General features: G+C 47.8%; 1 long non-coding RNA gene across 1 annotated transcript in view; it reads left to right on the forward strand.

Annotated features, from left to right (window-relative positions):
• The window catches only part of LOC112072899 (uncharacterized), a 22,469-nt gene extending 8,756 nt beyond the window's left edge, over positions 1-13,713 (forward strand). The window contains exon 4 of the long non-coding RNA XR_002894415.2: positions 13,652-13,713. This is a non-coding gene — a long non-coding RNA (uncharacterized lncRNA). The remainder of the gene's footprint in view (positions 1-13,651) is intronic.
• The last annotated feature ends 1,148 nt before the right edge of the window (positions 13,714-14,861 follow it).

Here is a 14,861-nt window from a genome sequence, read left to right on the forward strand (position 1 = left end):
GGACTGAGAAGGTCTAGGACTACAGACTAGAAGTCTACAGACTAGAAGGTCTACACACTAGAAGGTCATAACAGACTAGAAGGTCTACACACTAGAAGGTCTACAACTAGAAGGTCTACACACTAGAAGGTCTACAACTAGAAGGTCTACACGACTAGAAGGTCTACAGACTATGAAGGTCTACACACTAGAAGGTCTACACTAGAAGGTCTACACACTAGAAGGTCTACAGGACTAGAAGGTCTACACACTAGAAGGTCTACGAGAAGGTCTAACGTGACTAGAAGGTCTACGACTAGAAGGTCTACGGACTAGAAGGTTCTACGGACTAGAAGGTCTACACACTAGAAGGTCTACAGGACTAGAAGGCTAACACACTAGAAGGTCTACACACTAGAAGGTCTACGGACTAAGGTCTACGGACTAGAGGTCTACGGACTAGAAGTCTACGACTAGAAGATCTCAGACTCAGAAGGTCTACACGACTAGAAGGTCTACACACTAGAAGGTCTACGGACTAGAAGGTCTACGACTAGAAGGTCTACGCGACTAGAAGGTCTACGGACTAGAAGGTCTACAGACTAGAAGGGTCACAGACTAAAGGTCTACAGGTCATTAGAATAACGGCAGTATAACGTTGTAATACTTTATTAGACTAACTTGTTGTCCTTCCATCTCCACCAGTGAAAGATGAAGATGCTGTGGATCTGGCTGCTCTGCAGCTGTTCCTGGCTCCAGCTCTCCTGGTAAGCAGACGTGTACATCTGAATAGTATTGTAGAATATTGTTATTATATTCAGGAATACATATAGTCAGGTGGGAAAAGCATCGGTCAGGACAGGGGTCACGTCTAACCTATATGTTACAGTAAGGGTCATCTAACTATATGTTACGTAAGGGTAGATCTACAGGTGTCACATCTAACCTATATGTTACAGTAAGGTGTCACATCTAACCTATATGTTACAGTAAGGTGTCACATCTAACCTATATGTTACAGTAAGGTGTCACATCTAACCATATGTTACATAAGGTGTCACATCTAACCTATATGTTACAGTAGGTGTCACATCTAATATATGTTACCTTAATGTTATAACGATCATACAGGGTCACATCTAACCTATATGTTACAGTAAGGTGTCACATCTAACCTATATGTTACAGTAGGTGTCACATCTAACCTATATGTTACAGTAGGTGTCACATCTAACCTATATTGTGTACAATAAGGTGGTCACATCTAACCTATATGTTACAGTAGGTGTCACATCTAAACTATATGTTACAGTAAGTGTCACATCTAACCTATATGTTCAGTAAGGTGTTATATACGACATACAGGGTCTCATCTAACCTATATGTTACAGTAAGGTGTCACATCTAACCTATATGTTACAGTAAGGTGTCACATCTAACCTAATATGTTACAGTAAGTGATATACGATCATACAGGGTCACATCTAACCTATATGTTACAGTAAGGTTTACATCTAACCTATATGTTACAGTAAGGTGTCACATCTAACCTATATGTTACAGTAAGGTGTCCATCTAACCTATATGTTACAGTAAGGTGTTATATACGATCATACAGGGTTCACATCTAACCTATATGTTACAGTAAGGTGTTACATCTAACCTATATGTTACAGTAAGGTATTCACATCTAACCTATATGTTACAGTAAGGTTTACATCTAACCTATATGTTACGTAAGTTTACACTAACCTATATGTACAGTAAGTGTCACATCTAACCTATATGTTACGTAAGGTGTTATATACGATCATACAGGGTCACATTCTAACCTATATGTACAGTAAGTAGCTGTTATACATCTAAGGGTCACATCTAACCTATATGTACAGTAAGGTCACATCTAACCTATATACGTAAGGTGTACATCTAACCTATATGTTACATAGGTGTTATATAGATCATGTCACATACAGCACCCTCTGTACTTTGGATAGATACAGCCTTCAGAAAGTATTCACACCCCTTGACTTTTTACACATTTTGTTGTGTACAGCCTGAATTTAAAATGTAGATAAATTGAAATATGTGTTCACTGTCTACACACAATACCCCTATGTCAAAGTGAAATATGTTATTTATTTTTTATTTTACAAATGTATCAGGCTAAGGCGAGACCCAGGAGGCAGATGGTTGGAGTCTTACAATGTTTAATAATCCAAAGGGGTAGGCAAGAGAATGGTCGTGACAGGCAAAAGGTCAAAACAGATCAGAGTCCAGAGGTACGGGGAACTATGGTCAAGGCAGAATGGTCAAGCAGCGGGTACAGAGGTGACAGGTAGGTCAGCAGCGATGTCGCAGCGTACGAGGGTAGACAGCTAGTGGTCAGGCAGGCAGAATGGTCAGGCAGGTGGTACAGTCAGGACAGTGGTCAAGCGGCAAGGTCAGGCAGGCGATACAGAGTCCAGAAACAGGCAAGGGTCAAAACCGGGAGGACTAGAAAAAGGAGAATAGCAAAAGGAGTACTGGAAAAATACGCTGGTTGACTTGACTAAACATAAAGACGACTGAGAGCGAACACGGATAAATACAGAAGACAGGAAACACGGAAATTACGGAGAAAACGGATAATACACGAGAGAGACACAGGATAGACGTAACAGGGGTAGCTGTAGACAGGGACTTAGACAAGGGTAGTGAACAGTAGGGATACAGTAGGCTTAGACAAGCGTAGTGCGGGTAGGTGTAGAAGGGTAGCATAGACAGGTAGGTGTAGGACAGGTAGACTATAGACAAGGAGGCGTAACAGGTGGCTGTAGACAGTAGGCTTAGAGACGGGTAGCTGTAGACAGGGTAGACTATAGACACGAGGTAGGCTGTGGGTACGAAGTCAGGAGCTTTGCCTGCTAAACCAGACTCCGTCACATATCATCGGCATGGGCCTGGTCTAAAGCACGGTTCCTATAACCTGGTGGGCCCTGGTCTAAAGAGCATCGTGTTCTATAAAGCCCTGTGGCCCTGGTCTAAAGTATCGGTTCTATAAGCCCTGTGGGCCTGGTCTAAAGTATTCGTGTTCCTATAAAGCCCTGTGTGCCCTGGTCTAAAGTCATCGTGTCCTATTAAAGCCCTGTGTGCCCTGGTCTAAAGTATCGTGTTCCTATAAAAGCCCTGTGGGCCTGGTCTAAGTATCGTGTTCCTATAAAGCCCTGTGGCCCTGGTCTAAAGTATCGTGTTCCTATAAAGCCCTGTGTGCCCTGGTCTAAAGTATCGTGTCCTATAAAGCCCTGTGGCCCTGTCTAAAGATTCGTGTTCCTATAAAGCCCTGTGGGCCCTGGTCTAAAGCATCGTGTTCCTATAAAGCCCTGTGTGCCCTGTCTAAAGTATCGGTTCCTATAAAGCCCTGTGTGCCCTGGTCTAAAGTATCGTGTTTCCTATAAAGCCCTGTGGGCCCTGGTCTAAAGTATCGCGTTTCCTATAAAGCCCTGTGGGCCCTGGTCTAAAGTATCGCGTTCCTATAAAGCCCTGTGGGCCTGGTCTAAAGCATCGTGTTCCTATAAAGCCCTGTGGGCCCTGGTCTAAAGATCGTTTCCTATAAAGCCTGTGGCCGTGGTCTCAAAGATCGTGTTCCTATAAAGCCCTGTGGGCCCTGGTCTAAAGTATCGTGTTCCTATAAAAGCCCTGTGGCCCTGGTCTAAAGTATCGGTTCCTATAAAGCCCTGTGGGCCCTGGTCTAAAGTATCGTGTTCCTAAAAGCCCTGTGGCCCTGGTCTAAAGTATCGTGGTCCTATAAAGCCCTGTGTTGCCCTGTCTAAAGTATCGTGTTCCTATAAAGTCCCTGTGGGTCCTGGTCTAAAGTATCGTCGTGTTCCTATAAAGCCCTGTGGGCCCTGGTCTAAAGTATCGTGTTCCTATAAAGCCCTGTGTGCCCTGGTCTAAAGTATCGTGTTCCTATAAAGCCCTGTGGGCCCTGGTCTAAAGCATCGTGTTCCTATAAAGCCCTGGTGGGCTGGTCTAAAGCATCGTGTTTCCTATAAAGCCCGTGTGTGGCCCTCATCTAAAGTATCGCGTTCCTATAAAGCCCCTGTTGCCCGTGGTCCCTAAAGTATCGTGTTCCTATAAAGCCCTGTGGGCCCTTGGTCTAAAGTATCGCGTTCCTATAAAGCCCTGTGGGCCCTGGTCTAAAGTATCGCGTTCCTATAAAGCCCTGTGGGCCCTGGTCTAAGACATCGTGTTCCTATAAAGCCCTGTGGGCCCTGGTCTAAAGATATCGTGTTCCTATAAAGCCCTGTGTGCCCTGGTCTAAAGTATCGTGTTTCGTATAAAGCCCTTGTGGCCCTGGTCTAAAGTATCGTGTTCCTTATAAAGCCTGTGGGCCCTGGTCTAAAGTATCGCGTTCCTATAAAAGCCCCTGGTGCCCTGGTCTAAAGTATCGTGTTCTATAAAGCCCTTGTGCCCTGGTCTAAAGTATCGTGTTCTATAAAGCCCTGTGGGCTGGTCTAAAGATCGTGTTCCTATAAAGCCCTGTGTGGCCCTGGTCTAAAGCATCGTTTCCTATAAACCCTGTGTGCCCTGGTCTAAAGTATCGTGTTCCTATAAAGCCCTGTGGGCCCTGGTCTAAAGATCGTGTTCCTATTAAACCCCTGTTGGGTCCTGGTGTCTAAAGTATCGTGTTCCTATAAAAGCCCTGGTGCCCTGGTCTAAAGTATCGGTTCCTATAAAGCCTGTGGTCTAAAGTATTGTGTTCTATAAAGCCCTTGGGCCCTGTCTAAAGTATCGCGTTCCTATAAAGCCCTGTGGGCCTGGTCTAAAGATCGTGTTCCTATAAAGCCCTGTGGCCCTGGTCTAAAGTATCGCGTCCTATAAAGCCCTGTGGCCCTGTCAAGTGTGTACTATATAGAATAGGGCCCTGGTCTAAGTGCACTCAATAGGGAATAGGGTGCCATTTGGGACACAGCCCATAACGTTTGTTGTGGTATGTCCAGCTGCCCAATGGACTACTGCTCTAGGCTACCCCTGTGTTTCTCTGTCCACTCTAGGCTACCCCTTGTGTTCCTCTGTCCACTCTAGGCTACCCCTGTGTATCTCTGTCCTCTCTAGGCTACCCTTGTGTTTCTCTGTCCTCTTTAGGCTGTCCTGTGTTTTACAAGGTCAAATCAAATGTTATTGGTCACATACACATGGTTAGCAGATATTAATGCGAGTGTAGTGAAATGCTTGTGCTTCTAGTTCCGACAATGCAGTAATAACCAACAAGTAATCTAACAATTCCCCAACAACTACCTAATACACACAAGTGTAAAGGGATGAATGAGAATATGTACATATAAGTATATGGATGAACTATGGCCAAGCGGTATATACAGTATATACAGGTGATATGAGTAATGTAAGACGTGAACATTATTAAAGTGGCATTGTTTACAGTGACTAGTGATCCATTTATTAAAGTGTCCAGTAATTGGGTCTCAGTCTCTCTGAGTTAGTGATGGCTGTTTAGCAGTCTGATGGCCTTGAGATAGAAGCTGTTTTTCAGTCTCTCGGTCCCAGCTTTGATGCACCTGTACTGACCTCGCCTTCTGGATGGTAGCGCTGTGAACAGGCAGTGGCTCGAGTTGTTATTGTGAGTGCCCTCACCTCCTCCCCGTAGGCTGTCTTGTCGTTGTTGGTGATCAGGCCCACTACTGTTGTCATCTGCAAACTTGATGATTGAGTTGGAGGCGTGCATGGCCACGCAGTCATGGGGGAACACGGAGTACAGGAGAGGGCTGAGCACACACCCTTGTGGGGCACCAGTGTCGAGGGTCAGCAAAGTGGAGATGTTGTTTCCTACATTCACCATCTGGGGCGGCCCGTCAGAAAGTCCTGGACCCAGTTGCACAGGGCAGGGTTGAGACCCAGGGCCTCCAGCTTAATGATGAGCTTGGAGGGTACTATGGTGTTGAATGCTGAGTCAATGAACAGTATTCTTACATAGGTGTTATTTTTGTCCAGATGGGATAGGGCAGTGTAGAGTGTGATGGTGATTGCGTCATCTGTGGACCTTTTGGGGCGGTATGCAAACTGAAGTGGGTCTAGGGTGGCCGGTAAGGTGGCAGTGATATGATCAAAGTACTTCATGATGACAGAAGTAAGTGCTACTGGGCGATAGTCATTTAGTTCTTTGCCTTCTTGGGTACAGGAACAATGGTGGACATCTTGAAGCAAGTGGGGACAACAGACTGGGATAGGGAGAGAGATTGAATATGTCTGTAAACACACCAGCCAGCTGGTCTGCGTATGCTCTGAGGACACGGCAAGGGATGCCGTCTGGTTGAGTTGACGTCACTCTTATATCCAATAGTTCCTCCCGGCTGTATGTAATAAGACTTACGATTTCCTGGGGTAACAATGTAAGAAATAATACATACATAAAAAATTAAAATAAAAGTTTCCTAAGAACTCGAGGCGAGGCGACCATCTCTGTCGGCGCCATTTTTGATTGTAGGGAGTGGCAGTTTAACTTTGAATAGGATCTCTATCTTTAAGTCGGGTGTTTCCTTCTGCACCCTCAGCGTGCTGTGAAGCCAACAGAAGATGAGAAGGGAACTTGTTACTGTGTTACAGCAACACTCGTTGTGAACCAATTATACAGCGTCTTTCCTTCTTGACAGGTTTTACTGGCAGTGGCTTAGTGTTTGTTCTTGACAGATTTAACTAGCGGTGGTTGAGTGTGTGATCTTGTGCGTGTGTTGAAAGGAATCTATATTTGTGGCTTGTTGTGCTGGAGGTTAATTATGCAGGAGAGAGAGAGGAGCAATGGAGAGAGGGGGGAAGGATTGAGCTAAACTAAGCACTTTGTCCATAAATCATAGAGTTGGAATCCAGCCTGCTTGTTCCCTCTTGCAYCTCATAATATTATGAAGAGGGGGAAGTAAAGTACATGTCTCCCAATATACAGCCGAATGATCGTGTCGTCTCCCATTCTAACTGGATGAGGAGGTACAGACTCAAGGAGTCTTACATGATGTGTCATCCCCCTGGGGTCACTACACCCCAAATCCTTCCTAAGGAGTTTGGTTGTATATGAGTGACTTTGACTTTGTTCTTCATAGTTCATCCCCCTTTTCCCAGCAGTGATCTATACTGCCCGGCAGACAGCTAAATCAGATGCTTATGCTGCTATCGCAAATCGCCACAAACGTTAGTCAGCAGCAACTTTTTCAGTACGATTTTTAGTGATGGCAGGTTGAGGTTTACGATGCAGTGGTGTGTTAAAGGAACGGTCTCAAAGCTGAAAGTGTTTTTCCAGGGCTGGGTCTGTGGGCACTGGGCTGAAGGCTGGGTCTGTGGCACTGGGTCTGAAGGTCTGGGTCTGTGGGCACTGGGCTGAAGGCTGGGTCTGTGGGCACTGGGGCTGAAGGCTGGGTCTGTGGGCACTGGGCTGAAGGCTGGGTCTGTGGGGCACTGGGCTGAAGCGTGGGTCTGGGCACTGGGCTGAAGGCTGGGCTTGCGGGCATGGGCTGAGTCTGCGGGGCACTGGGCTGAAGGCTGGGTCTGCGGGCATGGCTGAAGGCTGGGTCTGCGGGCACTGGCTGAAGGCTGGGTCTGCGGCACTGGGCTGAAGGCTGGGTCTGCGGGCACTGGCGTGAAGGCTGGGTCTGCGGGCACTGGGCTGAAGGCTGGGTCTGCGGGCACTGGGCTGAAGGCTGGGTCTGCGGGCACTGGGTTGAAGGCTGGTCTGCGGGCACTGGGCTGAAGGCTGGGTGCGGGCACTGGGCTGAAGGCTGGGTCTGCTTAGATCTCACGTTAGGAGGAATTTATTCAAACAAAAAAATGGCTTCTAGACGTGCTGTAGCACAGCCACACTGATGTCATTGGTTAGTTCATTTCACATTTTGGAACAGAAATGAGACAAATGTCTTGACAGCAGAGTCAAATCCATTTAATTTACTGTCAGTTGAAGGGACATGGAAATATAAATCTGTGATTTGGCACATGAGACAGAGAGAGCTTTGTATCACTGACAGGGAAAGTATATTGTGCCTTTATCTCCATCCACCCCTAGCACCCATGGCTACCATTAAATAAGCTCTTCCTGTCATCATTAATGCTGTCACTGTTAGTCTACACGCCCAAATGCTGCTCTACCCCGTTACACGCCAGACAGTCAGTTAGCCAGCCAGACGTCAGTTAGCCAGCCAGACAGTCAGTTAGCCAATTAGCCAGACAGTCAGTTAGCCAATTAGCCGACAGTCAGTTAGCCAATTAGCCAGACAGTCAGTTAGCCAATTAGCCAGACAGTCAGTTAGCCAATTAGCCAGACAGTCAGTTAGCCAATTAGCCAGACAGTCAGTTAGCCAGCCATTAGCCAGCGGACAGTTAGTTAGCCAGCCAGTCAGTCAGTTAGCCAGCAGTCAGTTAGCCAGCCAGCCAGACAGTCAGTTAGCCACCAGACAGTTAGCCAGCCAGACAGTCAGTCAATCAGTTAGCCAGCCAGACAGTCAGTCAGTTAGCCAGCCAGCCAGCCAGCCAGACCGTCAGTTAGCCAGCCAGCCAGACCGTCAGTTAGCCAGCCAGCCAGTCAGTCAGTTAGCCAGCCAGCCAGTCAGTTAGCCTGCCAGTCAGTCAGTTAGCAGCCAGCCAGACAGCAGTTACCAGCCAGTCAGTCAGTTAGCCAGCCAGACAGTCAGTTAGCTAGCCAGTCAGTCAGCCAGTCAGTTAGCCAGCCAGACAGCCAGTTAGCCAGCCAGACAGTCAGTCAGTTCAATAACAGTCTGAACAGAAATAAGACAAATGTCTCGACAGTAGTTACTTTGCCCCCCCCAGCTGGTGCACCCAGCCTTCGTGCTACCTGCCCCCCCCCCCAGCTGGTGCACCCAGCCTCCGTGCTACCTGCCCCCCCCAGCTGGTGCACCCAGCCTCCGTGCTACCTGCCCCCCCCCAGCTGGTGCACCCAGCCTCCGCTACCTGCCCCTCCCCCCAGCTGGTGCACCCAGCCTCCGTGCTACCTGCCCCCCCCCCAGCTGGTGCACCCAGCCTCCGTGCTACCTGCCCCCCCCCCCCAGCTGGTGCACCCAGCCTCCGTGCTACCTGCCCCCCCCCCAGCTGGTGCACCCAGCCTCCGTGCTACCTGCCCCCCCCCCCAAGCTGGTGCACCCAGCCTCCGTGCTACCTGCCTCCCCCCAAGCTGGTGCACCCAGCCTCCGTGCTACCTGCCCCCCCCCCCCCGCTGGTGCACCAGCTCCGTGCTACCTGCCTCCCCCAAGCTGGTGCACCCAGCCTCCGTGCTACCTTGCCCCCCCCCCCCAGCTGGTGCACCCAGCCTCCGTGCTACCTGCCCCCCCCCCCCAGCTGTACACCCCAGCCTCCGTGCTACCTGCCTCCCCCCAAGCTGGTGCACCCAGCCTCCGTGCTACCTGCCCCCCCCCCCCCAGCTGGTGCACCCAGTCTCCGTGCTACCTGCCTCCCCCCAAGCTGGTGCATTGCTACTTCTTGAGGCTACTGTCCACCTGGTATGTTGTGTTGTGTCTCGTCAGGAACATAGTCATCCTGTCCAGTACCTGTACCTATCTTCAATTATTAGACCACATCACTCTGTTGACTTGAACTCCTCCTGCACCTATTACAGAAAGTGTCAATGTTCCCTTCACAGATACCAGTTACCATGTTGCCAACAGTTACCATGTTGTTCAAATGGAAAGGGAGGAGGAGGTGGAGGAGGAGGATAGTCTGAGCCTGGGTGAAGTGAATAACACTTAGGTTACGTCCTTAATGTTTCCCTATTCCCTGTTTAGTGCCCTGCTTTAGACCAGGACCCATAGGGCTCAACTGTTGACCAGGGCCCATAGAGCTCTACTGTTGACCAGGGACCATTGAGCTCTACTGTTGACCAGGGTTCATAGGCTCTACTGTCGACCAGGGATTTTAGGGCTCTATGTCGACCAGGGATTTTAGGGCTCTACTGTTGACCAGGGATCATAGAGCTCTACTGTTGACCAGAGATCATAGAGCTCTTACTGTTGACCAGGGATCATAGGGCTCTACTGTTGACCAGGATCATAGAGCTCTACTGTTTACCAGGGATCATAGAGCTCTACTGTTGACCAGGGACCATAGAGTTTTACTGTTGACCAGGGATCATAGGGCTCTACTGTCGACCAGGGATCATAGGGCTCTACTGTCGACCAGGGTCATAGGGCTCTACTGTCGACCAGGGATCATAGGGCTCTACTGTGACCAGGGATCATAGGCTCACTGTCGACCAGGATCATAGACTCTACTGTGACCAGGGTCATAGAGCTCTACTGTGACCAGAGATCATGAAGCTCTTACTGTTGACCAGGGATCATAGAGCTCTACTGTTGACCAGAATCATAGAGCTCTACTGTTGACCAGGCCCATAGAGCTCTACTGTTGACCAGGGATCATAGGCTTTACTGTTGACCAGGGCTCTACTGTTGACCAGTGATCATAGAGCTCTACTGTTGACCAGGGGTCATAGAGCTCTACTGTGACCAGGGTAAAGAGCTCTACTGTTTGACCAGGGATATAGGCTCTACTGTTGACCAGGGATCATAGAGCTCTACTGTTGACCAGGGACCATAGAGCTCTACTGTTGACCAGGAGAATCATAGAGCTCACTGTTGACCAGGATCACAGAGCTCTACTGTTGACCAGGGATCACAGAGCTCTACTGTTGACCAGGGATCACAGAGCTCTACTGTTGACCAGGATCATGAGCTCTACTGTTGACAGGGATCACAGAGCTCTACTGTTGACCAGGGATCAATAGAGCTCTACTGTTGACCAGGCCCATTAGAGCTCTACTGTTGACCAGGGATCATAGGGCTTTACTGTTGACCAGGGCTCTACTGTTGACCAGAGCCCATAGAGCTCTACTGTTGACCAGGGATCATAGAGCTCTACTGTTGACCAGCCGTACCCTCCCTCAGCTTCAGGATTGAACTCATCATGGAGGCATAAACACTTGCCTAGTGGTTAGAGCGTTGGACTAGTAACCGAAAGGTTGCTGGATCGAATCCCCGAGCTGACAAGGTCAAAATCTGTCGCTCTGCGACGGAGCAAGCAGTTCCCCAGGCCCCCACCCCCCCCCTCTTTGATTCAGAGGGGTTGGGTTAAATGCGGAAGACACATTTCAGTTGAAGGCATTCAGTTGTACAACTGACTAGGTATCCCCCTTTCCCTCCCCTCTCTTACGCGTTCCAGATTCAGGTCTTACTCGTGGAATCATAAAGATGAGACATGTCTGTATTTAGTCTCAGGCATAACAAGCCTGGCTAAACACCTTGTTATTGATAGAACACAGGTCTGGAGGGAACGCTCTTACCAACACCACCCTCTGAATACCAGCTCTTACCAACACCACCCTCTGAATACCAGCTCTTACCAAACACCACCCTCTGAATACCAGCTCTTACCAACACCCCTCTGAATACCAGCTCTTACCAACACCACCCTCTGAATACCAGCTCTTACAAACCACCGCCTTGAATACCAGCTCTTACCAACACCACCCTCTGAATACCAGCCTCTTACCAACACCCACCTCTGAATACCAGCTCTTACCAACACCCCTCTGAATACCAGCTCTTACCAACACCACCCTCTGATTACCAGCTCTTACCAACACCACCCTCTGATTACCAGCTCTTACCAACACCACCCTCTGATTACCAGGCTCTTACCAACACCACCTCTGATACCAGCTCTTACCAACACCACCCTCTGATACCACTCTACCAACACCACCCTCTGATTACCAGCTCTTACCAACACCACCCTCTGATTACCAGCTCTTTACCAACACCACCCTCTGATTACCAGCTCTTTACCAACACCACCCTCTGATACCAGCTCTTACCACACCACCCTCTGAATACCAGCTCTACCAACACCACCCTCTGATTACCAGCTCTTACCAACACCACCCTCTGAATACCAGCTCTTACAACACCAAACTTGTGTGGGCTCAGGGAATTTCCCTTTGGTGCAGATCTAGGATTAGCTTCCACCTATCCTCCAGATGTCATCCAGTGATTTAAAAAAAAACATTTTCCTCAAGTATAAATACAGTCAAGTACACACACTAAAGGGTAAACAAATATTTTTTAACATCCGTTAGACAACTGCACACTTCAAGGAGGTTGGACATTCAAGGAGGTGGGAACATTCAAGGAGGTGGGACATTCAAGGAGGTGGACATTCAAGGAGTGGACATTCAAGGAGGTGGGACATTCAAGGAGGTGGGACATTCAAGGAGGTGGGGACATTCAAGGAGGTGGGACATTCAAGGAGGTGGGGACATTCAAGAGGTGGCGGACTTCAAGGAGGTGGGGACATTCAAGGAGGTGGGACATTCAAGGAGGTGGACATTCAAGGGAGGGGAACATTCAAGGAGTTAGGGTGGACATCAAGGAGGGGGAACATTCAAGAGGTGGGAACAATTCAAGAGTGGGAACATTTCAAGGAGGTGGGACAATTCAAGGAGTTGGTCTGATGGTCAGATGTGATGTAACCCATTGCTTGCGGGAACGATAAAGGACCCCCCTCCCCACCCCCCACCCCCCCACTTGTGCATGTCATGTATACCTGGTCCACCTATTGAGATGTGCCTTTTGTTAGTAAATCAAGTATAAATGAAGATGAAAAGGAATGGATTTGTATGAATTTCTATGAATTTGTAGGGTCCCCTCATATGATTGCAGACCAATACCCAACTACCCACTTAATTAGATGGGTCGGTTCAGTGGCGTTAAGGTGGTAGGATGTCGGGTGGGGGGCGCGTATAAACTACATCTTATGTTTCTGTGCAATAATTATTGTTAAAACTTAAATACAAAATATATTAAAAAAAGAATGAAAAGGGAGACTGGAGGAGGACTTTAACCATGAGTGGAAAAAAACTGACCCCAGGATCAGCGGAGGCTGGTGGGAGAGCTATAGGAGGACGGGCTCAATGTAACGGCTTGAACGGAATCAACAGAACGGAGTCAAAACATGTCGTTTCCGTACGTTTGATACAGTTCCATTCCAGCCATTACAACGAGCCCGTCCTCCTATAGCTCCTCCCACCAGCCTCCTCTGCTGTACATACTGCAGGAAGCCAAAGCTGTTGTAGGGACTGTGTACCAAATGGCACCCTATTCCCTATATTTAGGGCACTACTTTCGACCAGGACCCATAGAGCTGTGGTTGAAAGTAGTGCACTACGTAGGGAATAGGGTGTCGTTTGGAGCCAACACTTCACCGCCTCATGGTTGGCTGCCTGTGTACTGATGTAGGTGAAAGGTCAGCCTTAATGACTACATTATCTTCATCATGTCATTATCTCTCCTCTGAGCCCAGTTGGAGGGTGAAGTTGCCCCCCAAATGCTGATCCTGGTTCAGTTTAGCTTTTTTCCCCTCACTAATGATGAAGGTTAGGAATGATGGAGGGGAAGCTGATCCTAGATCTGTACYTAGGGGAAAGTTCAGCCTTGGAGTTCTGAGCCCACTGAATGTAGCCTGKTCCCAGATCTGTTTATGCTGTCTTGCGAACTTCCAGGATGTTGTCATGCCAAACATGTATTGGCAAGACAGAACAGATCTGGGACCAGATTACTCATGAATTAGCTCTAATCCTTTCTTTAAACCATGAATAACCTCTGATGTCTCCTTTTAATCTGTTTTACAGGACTGACGGAGGGAATAACTGTGTGGGACCAGACAAGTCCTACAGCTCCTGTAATATCCAGGTAAACAACATGCTAGGGTTGTAAAACTCCCCAAATCCCCCAAAACTTTCTCTCACAGACTATTACTGTTGGTGTAACTCTCTCTCAGACTATTACTGTTGGTGTAACTCTCTCGAAGAGAGATAGTTCTGTGAGAGAGTTACACCAACAGTATAGAGTCTGGAGAGAGTTACCCAAAGTAAACCAACAGTAATAGTCTGTGAGAGAGGTTTACCCAACAGTAATAGTCTGAGAGAGAGTTACACCAACAGTAATAGTCTGTGAGAGAGTTACACCAACAGTAATAGTCTGAGAGAAGAGTTACACCAACAAGTAAATAGTCTGTGAGAGATTACACCAACAGTATAGGTCTAGAGAGAGTCTACACCAACAGTAATAGTCTGAGAGAGAGTTACACCAAGTAATAGTCTGAGAGAGAGTTACACCAACAGAATAGTCTCGAGAGAGAGTTACACCAACAGTAATCGTACTGAGAGAGAGTTACACCAACAGTAATAGTCTGAGATCACAGAGAGAGATTACACCAACAGTAATTAGTCTGTGAGAGAGTTACACCAACAGTAATAGTCTGGGAGCGAGAGGTCACCAACAGTAATAGTCTGAGAGAGAGTTACACCAACAGTAATAGTCTGAGAGAGAGTTACACCAACAGTAATAGTCAGAGAGAGAGTTACCACCAACAGTAATAGTCTGAGAGAGAGTTACACCAACAGTAATAGTCTGAGAGAGAGTTACAACACCAACAGTAATAGTCTGAGGAGAGAGTTACACCAACAGTAATAGTCAGAGAGAGAGTTTACACCAACAGTATAGTCTGTGAGAGAGTTACACCAACAGTAATAGTCTGTGAGAGAGTTACACCACAGTAATGGTCTGTGAGAGACGTTACACCAAACAGTTAATAGTCTGAGCGAGGAGTTACACCAACAGTAATAGTCAGAGAGAGAGTTAACAACAGTAATAGTCTGTGAGAGAGTTACAACCAACAGTAATAGTCGAGAGAGAGTTACACCAACAGTAATAGTTGGAGAGAGTTACACCAACAGTAATAGTCTGTGAGAGAGTTACACAACAGAATAGTCAGAGAGAGAGTTACACCAACAGTAATAGTCTGGTGAGAGAGTTACACCAACAGGTAATAGTCTGTGC

The sequence above is a fragment of the Salvelinus sp. IW2-2015 genome, unplaced genomic scaffold (assembly GCF_002910315.2).
Source record: "Salvelinus sp. IW2-2015 unplaced genomic scaffold, ASM291031v2 Un_scaffold2074, whole genome shotgun sequence".
In the NCBI taxonomy this organism is placed as follows: domain Eukaryota; kingdom Metazoa; phylum Chordata; class Actinopteri; order Salmoniformes; family Salmonidae; genus Salvelinus; species Salvelinus sp. IW2-2015.